Source organism: Tamandua tetradactyla, chromosome 7, assembly GCF_023851605.1.
Source record: "Tamandua tetradactyla isolate mTamTet1 chromosome 7, mTamTet1.pri, whole genome shotgun sequence".
NCBI classification, from domain to species: Eukaryota; Metazoa; Chordata; class Mammalia; order Pilosa; family Myrmecophagidae; genus Tamandua; species Tamandua tetradactyla.
Window position 1 is genome coordinate 141,369,859 of NC_135333.1, and position 8,049 is coordinate 141,377,907.

The window sequence follows — 8,049 nt, forward strand, 5'->3', positions numbered from 1 at the left end:
TATTGAAATACTTCTTGGAAAGGCAAGATTTATTCATGAACAGTGACTTTTAGACAACCATTTTTAAAATCTATTTTCATTTATTCTTTCAATCAATCTTTCAGCAAAGATGTACTGAATAAATACTGTGATGTTTAGGTTCCTGTATCAGCTTGGCCAGGGGATTTTGCCAAGTCATTTGGTCAAATAAGAACTGACCTAACCATTACTGCAAGGACATTTCATTGCTAGTTAATAAACCAGAAGGCTCATTTATTAAATCATCAGGTAACTGATTGCATCTGTGGCTGATTACATCTACAATCAGTGAAAGCAGTTTTCCGCAATGAGATAATCCAACCAGTTGAAGCCTTTTCAGGCAGTTGAGAGAACTTTCATTTTTAATTCAGCCAGCCAGCCTCTTCTGGAGAGTTCATCAACAACCTCCCTCGGAGTTGCCAACTAGTGGCCTGTCCTACTGAATTTGGACTCGTGCATCCCCACAGTTGCGTGAGACACTCTTATAAAATCTCATATTTACAGATAGCTTCTGTGGGTTCTGTTTCTCCAGAGAACTCTAATACAGGACTACACACAGAGAGGAAAGCATTGGCCAGATTATGAAGGAGCTTAAATTTCCTACTAAGGAGTTCGCCTTTATTGTCTAGGAAATGGGAAGTAATTGGAGGATTTTATGAAATGGATTATTATGACCATGCTTGAGTTTTTTGAAAATAACAAGACTGGAAAGGGTCAGATGAAGCTTTGGCATTAGTCAGCAACCTCTTGCATTCATCCTCTACAGAGCTGGTGAGATTCTGAATGTGAACGTGGTAGCAGAGGTGGAGCAAAAGGGATGCCCTGGAGAACTATGGGAAGTTAGGGACTCCAGGAGGCAGCCACCATTCAATGTGGTGTTTACAGGGTGGAGAAGAGTTTCTAATCTGCTTTAGTTTGCTAAAGCTATCAGAATGCAATTCACCAGAGATGGGTCAGCTTTAAAAAGTGGATTTATTTAGTTACAAATTTATAGTTATTCAGAGGAGAGGCAACTGGTTTTCCTCTGACTTTCTCTGTCACATGGGAAGGCACACAGTGATGTCTGCTGAGCTTCTCTCCTGGCTTCTGGGTTCCAACAGCTTACCCCTTTCTTCATCTCCCGATGCCTGGGCTGAGCTGCAAGTGCTGAGATGAGGTATACCGAGCTGCTGAGCTCTCTTCTGACCTCTCTCTTTTAAGCCTCCAGCTAATTAAATTAAATATCACACACTGCAGAAAGCATGCCCCTTAGCCAACCACAGATATAATATAAATAGCCATAGAAGAATTTCACACGCTGATGATTTAAGTGTACTGCAACAGAACGGGGCATCATCACCTGGCCAAGTTAACACCTAAACCTAACTACTACACGATCATAAGGAGTTTTCTTTTTTGAGAGACTGCATGTTTTATGCTAGTAAACCAAACTTAGAACATACTCCATGGCACAGAGACTGGCAGATATAAATACTGGGAAGAGTAACCAACCATATGTGGATCTTGAGTATCCCAAAGAGTGGACACATTCATTTCAGAGATAAAGGCTCAGGGGAAGGTCCAAGTTTTGGGGATCTGACATCTTTTTTAACTGTTGAGCCTTCTTTAAGAAAATGGTTATAAAATTACCAGCATAAACTATGTTCACACATTGTAGGGCCTCTCTCAAACTTTCGAAGGGGATAGTATGTTCCTGAAGTTTAAGCTTCATTTGTTTAATGAAAATCTGCCTTGGGATAAAGCCTGGTCTTAATGAAATTTTGTTTCTCTCTCAGTTATATTTCCACCTCTTCACACACACACGAAACTATTTTCCTGCCCCTGTCCCACACTCCCTAGCCTGGTATTTTGTGGTCATTTCTTGTAAGATGAGTCTGTCCCGACATTCTCCAGGACAAGAGAACCCCTGTTCTGGAGAGTTCATCAACAACCTCTGTGTTAGTTAGATTCAGTTGTCAACTTGGCCAGGTGAGCATACCTAGTCTTGTTGCTGCGGACATAAGCCAACGGTACGTGAACCTCATCTGTTCCCAATTACATCTGCAGTCGGCTAGGAGGCATGTCTGCTGCAATGAGTGACATTTGACTTAATTGGCTGGTGCTTAAATGAGAGATTGCAACGTAGCACTGCTAAGCAGCTTGGCATTCCTCATCTCAGCACTAGCAGCTCAGCTCAGGCCTTTGGAGATGCAGAAAGAAGTCACCCCGGGGAAAGTTGTTGGAACCCAGGGGCCTGGAGAGAAGACCAGCAGAGACCATCTTGTGCCTTCCACGTAAGAAAGAACCTTAGTGGAAAGTTAGCTGCCTTTCCTCTGAAGAACCAACAAAATAAATCCCCTTTTATTAAAAGCCAATCCGTCTCTGGTGTGTTGCATTCCGGCAGCTAGCAAACTAGAACAACCTCCCTCGGAGTTGCCAACTCTTTTTTTTTGTATATACTCTTTTTATTTTGGCATGGGCAGGCTCCAGGAATCGAGCCTAGGTCTCTGGCTTGGCAGGCGAGAATATATATACTTTTTTTTTTTTAATTTTTTTTTTATTAATCAAAAAAAAGAAAAGAAATTAACACAACATTTGAAGCGACAATTAGTGATTTGGAGGATGGAACATCTGAATTCCAAAAAGAAACAGAAACTATAGGGAAAAGAATGGAAAAACTTGAGCAGGGGATCAGGGAACTGAATGACAATATGAAGCGCACAAACATACGTGTTGTGGGTGTCCCAGAAGGAGAAGAGAAGGGAAAAGGAGGAGAAAAACTAATGGAAAAAATTATCACTGAAAATTTCCCAACTCTTATGAAAGACCTAAATTTGCAGATCCAAGAAGTGCAGCGCACCCCAAAGAGAATAGACCCAAATAGGCATTATCCAAGACACTTACTAGTTAGAATGTCAGAGGTCAAAGAGAAAGAGAGGATCTTGAAAGCAGCAAGAGAAAAACAATCCATCACATACAAGGGAAACCCAATAAGACTATGTGTAGATTTCTCAGCAGAAACCATGGAAGCTAGAAGACAGTGGGATGATATATTTAAATTACTAAAAGAGAAAAACTGCCAACCAAGACTCCTATATCCAGCAAAATTGTCCTTCAAAAATGAAGGAGAAATTAAAACATTTATAGACAAAAAATCACTGAGAGAATTTGTGACCAAGAGACCAGCTCTGCAAGAAATACTAAAGGAAGCACTAGAGTCAGATACGAAAAGACAGAAGAGAGAGGTATGGAGTAAAGTGTAGAAAGAAGGAAAATCAGATATGATATATATATAATACAAAAGCCAAAATGGTAGAGGAAAATATTATCCAAACAGTAATAACACTAAAAGTTAATGGACTGAATTTTCCAATCAAAAGATATATACACTTTTAAAACACAAAATAGTAAAATAACAATTTCCATCTATTTCACAAATGCATCATTCATTCATTTTTTTAAAACAGCCACAGATAATATAAAAACAATTAAGATGTTTAATAACAATATTCAAAATGTATTGAATAAGTAATATATATCAGATATTCTCATATGTACTAATTTACTTGTTCCTACACACACACACACACACACACACACACACACACATTCACAACTATGATGTAGGGTCTATTAATTGCCCTAATTCACAGATAAGAAAAATGAAGCCCAAAGGGATTAAATAACCTTCCTGAGCTGGGGTAGTTGTTGGTAAGTGGTAAGAGCAAAGCGAGAGGACAGCATGGCTCCAGAGCCTGGGCTCTTAATCGTTTTGTTGCTCTATTGCCTATTGTGAATTTAGTAATGTTGTGACTTTGTTACTGTGATAGACTGTCAGGGACCTTCATTTATAGTCATTTTAGCGAATAGTGAAGGAATGAGCTAATGAAGAGAGAGGCAAGTTAGTAGAATGAACAATCATCTGCTGAGTCTCTGTTAGGCACTTAAGTAGCTGTGCTTGGCAGGTCTTTTCTCTTCCATCTGCCTGGGTACACACCTAACTCCTTTCTAGAGGAGAAAAATATCAGGGGAATCAATGATGGACCTGCTCAAGGCAGGGAGCCACCTTCTGGTTGGTTGTTCTCCCTAATACTCAACAGAGGATGGTATACAAGCTTCCCTCAGAACACTGTGAGGTGGGGGACATTTATGACACTTCTGTCTTATCCTGACTCAATATGCACTTGACTCCTTTATGTCCTAATTCTCTTTTTCTCTCTATCCTCTTTTTTTTTGCCTCCTATGGACCTCGCTTTAAGGCAGGGTTTGCAGGAACAGATTCTTTCAGAGGCCAGGGCTGCAAGGCAAGTATGTGAAGCAGGGAAGAAGAAGACAATGAGGAATGGTGGGAAAAGTGGAAACAGCCTATTCCCAAAGGCATTCAAAGTCAATGCAAAACCAAACCGACAGCAGACTCTCTACTGGCTGGACAAAGACACCTTGCTTGTCAGCCCTCTTCTATCATAGGTCTCCTGCTCCCCTTTTCCTACAGCAAAACCATTTTCTCCAATTTTCAAGCTGAGGTAGGCAGACTAATGGCCTCACGAATATACCTCCACTCTAATCCCCAGAACTTTTAAACATTACTTTGCAGGTGAATCAAGGTTAAAGACCTTAAGGTAGGATGTAGTCCTGGATAATCAAGGTGGGCTCAATCTATTCACATCAGCTCCAGCTGGAAGAAGCAGGAGGGGAAGTTGAAGATTCAAAACTAAGAAGATACACTTTTCTGGAAGAAGACAGAAGGGGCAATGTGAGGAGAAATGTAGGTGGCTTTGAGCTGAGAGAGCCTCTTAGCTGACAGCCAGCAGGGAATTAGAAATCTCTTACCCATAATTGCAAGGTACCAAATCCTGTTAATAACGTCAATGAGCTAGGAAGGTTTTGGAAGCCTCCAAAATGGAACTCAAACATGTAGACATTTTGATTTTGTCCTTGTGGGACTCTGAGCAGAGACTGGCTGAGCCACACTGTGCCTACACTTCTGACCTAAGAAAACTGGAGACAGTAAATGGGTTTAAAGCCACTGGACGTGTGGTAATTTATTACAGCAGTAATAGAATACTGATACACAAGTCAGTTCCCAACTCTTCTTTTGTCTTACAAACTGACATTACAGGCTTCATCTGGATATTAATGGAATTAATTAATTCCTGCTGACCCCACAGAGCAAATAGGAAAAGGGGGAGTATGGTCCTATGGCCAAGTGGTAGACTCAGACAATGGATTATTCTAACTCAAGCTTTCTCTCTTTATACTGATAATTATAAAGATTTTCTCCCGAATTATATCAAAATAAATACTCCTCACCAGGGAAATAATTTTTAGACAACCACACAGTCCATTTTGTGCCATGCATTTTTCACCTATTTTCTCACTTAATTCTTCGACATTGACAGGTATTATTTTTCCCATTTTTAACAGGTGATGGTACTTGCCAAAGAGCCAAGTAACAAGTACTGCGATGAGATTCGGTCCAGGTCTTTTGGATTCCAGTGATGGGAGGAAGAAGATGGGTTACTTCATTATTGGTATTTGAGAGCTGGAATGAAATAATAATTAAATTTTATCCATCTTTTTCAGCTCAGGTGTGAAATCGCACCACCCTTTTGTGTGACCGTTTTCCCATCTTCATAAGAAAATGATCCCTCCCCAGTGTCTGTAACTACATTTCTTAGTGTCAATTGAAAATTCAGAGCATCAGAATAGTTGTCTAATTTCTACAGGGCATTTGTTATTTTATTAAGATGTGTTTATAATTCAAAAGCCACACACTAATCTTATGTGGAGTGAAATATCTTTTATTCTATTTCCATAGAATATCATCTACTTCTACAAGGAAACTGCGTCCCCTCTCCCCCAGCCTTCTACCTGTTCTGTTTCTTCTGTTACATGCTTCCAAGGAACCATTTTTACTCCTTTAGACTAAAAAGTTAATCTAAATGGGATAAGTTTTTTCTCTTATTGGAATGTAAGCTCGTTGAAAGTGAAAAAACCACTGTATCTCCTGAAATACCTTCTGGAACATACACAATAGAAATTCAAAGCATATTTATTGAAGAAATTAAATGATGAAACCCCATCAAACAGAGAGAAGGATAATTATTTTACATAGAGGGCTCTTACCATGAACATTACCCACACATGTATAAATAATATTTTTATTGTATGAGAAAGTAGCTACCAGAAATCCTAAGTCATATTCTACTGGTATCTACTGTTCTGCCACCTTTGATTAGTCCTCCAATTCTGGGTTCATTTCTTATGTCGTTTGTAGCTGTTTGCTTGTTTTCTTACTGTGTTGCGTATATGTATGTTCTTATTGCTAGATTGAGGACAGGTTGTTATAGGTTAGAGGAGAGCATATGATTAAAAGGCAATACGCAGTGTTGCGGCTCTTTTAGAATTTGTAGCAGGTTTTCTGGCTTTATCTGGAAAACCCTCAAAAAAAAAAAGGCAATGTGCAACCAAGTGGAAGCTTGGCTGCTCAGTGAGTCCAGGACCCTACCAGCCCATATGGAGTCTTTGAGTAAATTAGAAAAAAGACACTTCTCTTTGACAGACAAGACCTGAAGACCCCATTTGTGCCTTCTGCTACTTTTATTCCCTGTGCATGCTGATCAGTTGCACACACTGATCCTACCTGTACTGTTGTGGTCAGAGATAGCAGCCTAATACTTCAGGCAATTGCCAAGACTCCTTTGGCCTTTTTTCCTAATGTTCTGTTTCTTAAGTTTACCTTCTGCCTCTAGGCTCTCATTTCATCATAACTCTATTCTGAAATCTGCCTCTGAGAGTCTTACACTGGTGACCCTCTGAGTCACCTCCTGCCATTTTATCTAGGACATCATGACTGTTTTTTATAATTATGTTCACTACTTTTGCCCTAAGACTTTGATACCCTAAGAGTGAGGATTCCCCCGGTCTTGTTCCAGCATAATCCACAACTCCATGGAGCAGCAAGTCTGCCACACACCCTAGGGGAAGAGTGGGGACTCAGCCAACACTGATGTTGTCAAATGACTTAAACATCTCAAAAATTAGCTTGGAATGTGTCCATGTGATCAGAAGTATTAGGCAAAGACAAAGTCAGTGTGATGCTCGAAACTGCCAGACACCTAATTGCATAAACTCTATGGCAAATTTGATCGCTTTTGTAGAAAAAAAATAAAACATCGAGCCAGCTGAAAAGTAAATGATCACTTCATAAAAAGTTTCATTATGTGGAAATGGAAATTTTACCTTATGTTCAAAACATAACTCTTGAATACATATTATACTAAAAGTGGTGGTTATTTCTCTTTGGTTGTTCAAAGTAGGTCTAGATGCACAGCTGCATCAGGACATCTGCCACACTTAAACAAGGACGTTCATTAAAGTCCCCTAGGGAAGGAATTATTAATACTAAACACCCTCCTCTCAATATTTACTCCCAGGGGGAAATTATTTCTAAAGTCATTATGATGAAAAACAATAAAAGATTTGTGGTCCAAAGACTATAAGCATTTCTTCCAACTTTGGCCCTAGCTGCTAGAGTCTCCTGAAGTAATGCAAATACCTGTGCCCAAACATCTCTGTCTCCAGAAATTCTAACCATGCAAATCTCTTTCCACCATCCATCACCGTCATGATGTTTTCATCATCTGCTTCTAATGATGTTGTCGCTGCTTCTGACTTGAAATTTTAAGGAGATGAATGCATGCTAACTTAGAACTGTCTCGGTTCTCGGTGGATGGAAGTCAGTCATATAGCACTGATGGGGAATATGGGCAAGGAGAGTGCTCTGCTTTGCCCAAATTAATAAAATTCTGTAGAGTTATAACTCAATGATTCCATTAACTGATGGGAGACAGACAGCTCTAGTGAACACTGAGGAATTTAAAAATAATTCACAGCTCAAGTTGCATGATTAGAACATGCAGTGAAGGGTATTTGACTTTTTAGTCCAATGGGTTTATTTTCATTTTAATGGCACTTTTAAATGTTATGTGAATAAAAGCAATACATTGAAATATTTTAGATAATTTTTTAAAATCAGAAAAATTGAAATCT

The 8,049-nt window shown here is 39.4% G+C and overlaps 1 non-coding gene across 1 annotated transcript; it reads left to right on the forward strand.

Moving 5' to 3' along the window:
• The first annotated feature begins 6,381 nt into the window (after nt 1–6,381).
• Nucleotides 6,382–6,441, forward strand: LOC143643042 (U7 small nuclear RNA). Its single transcript, XR_013156085.1, has one exon. It is a non-coding gene; the product is annotated as a U7 small nuclear RNA (small nuclear RNA).
• Nucleotides 6,442–8,049: the final 1,608 nt, after the last annotated feature.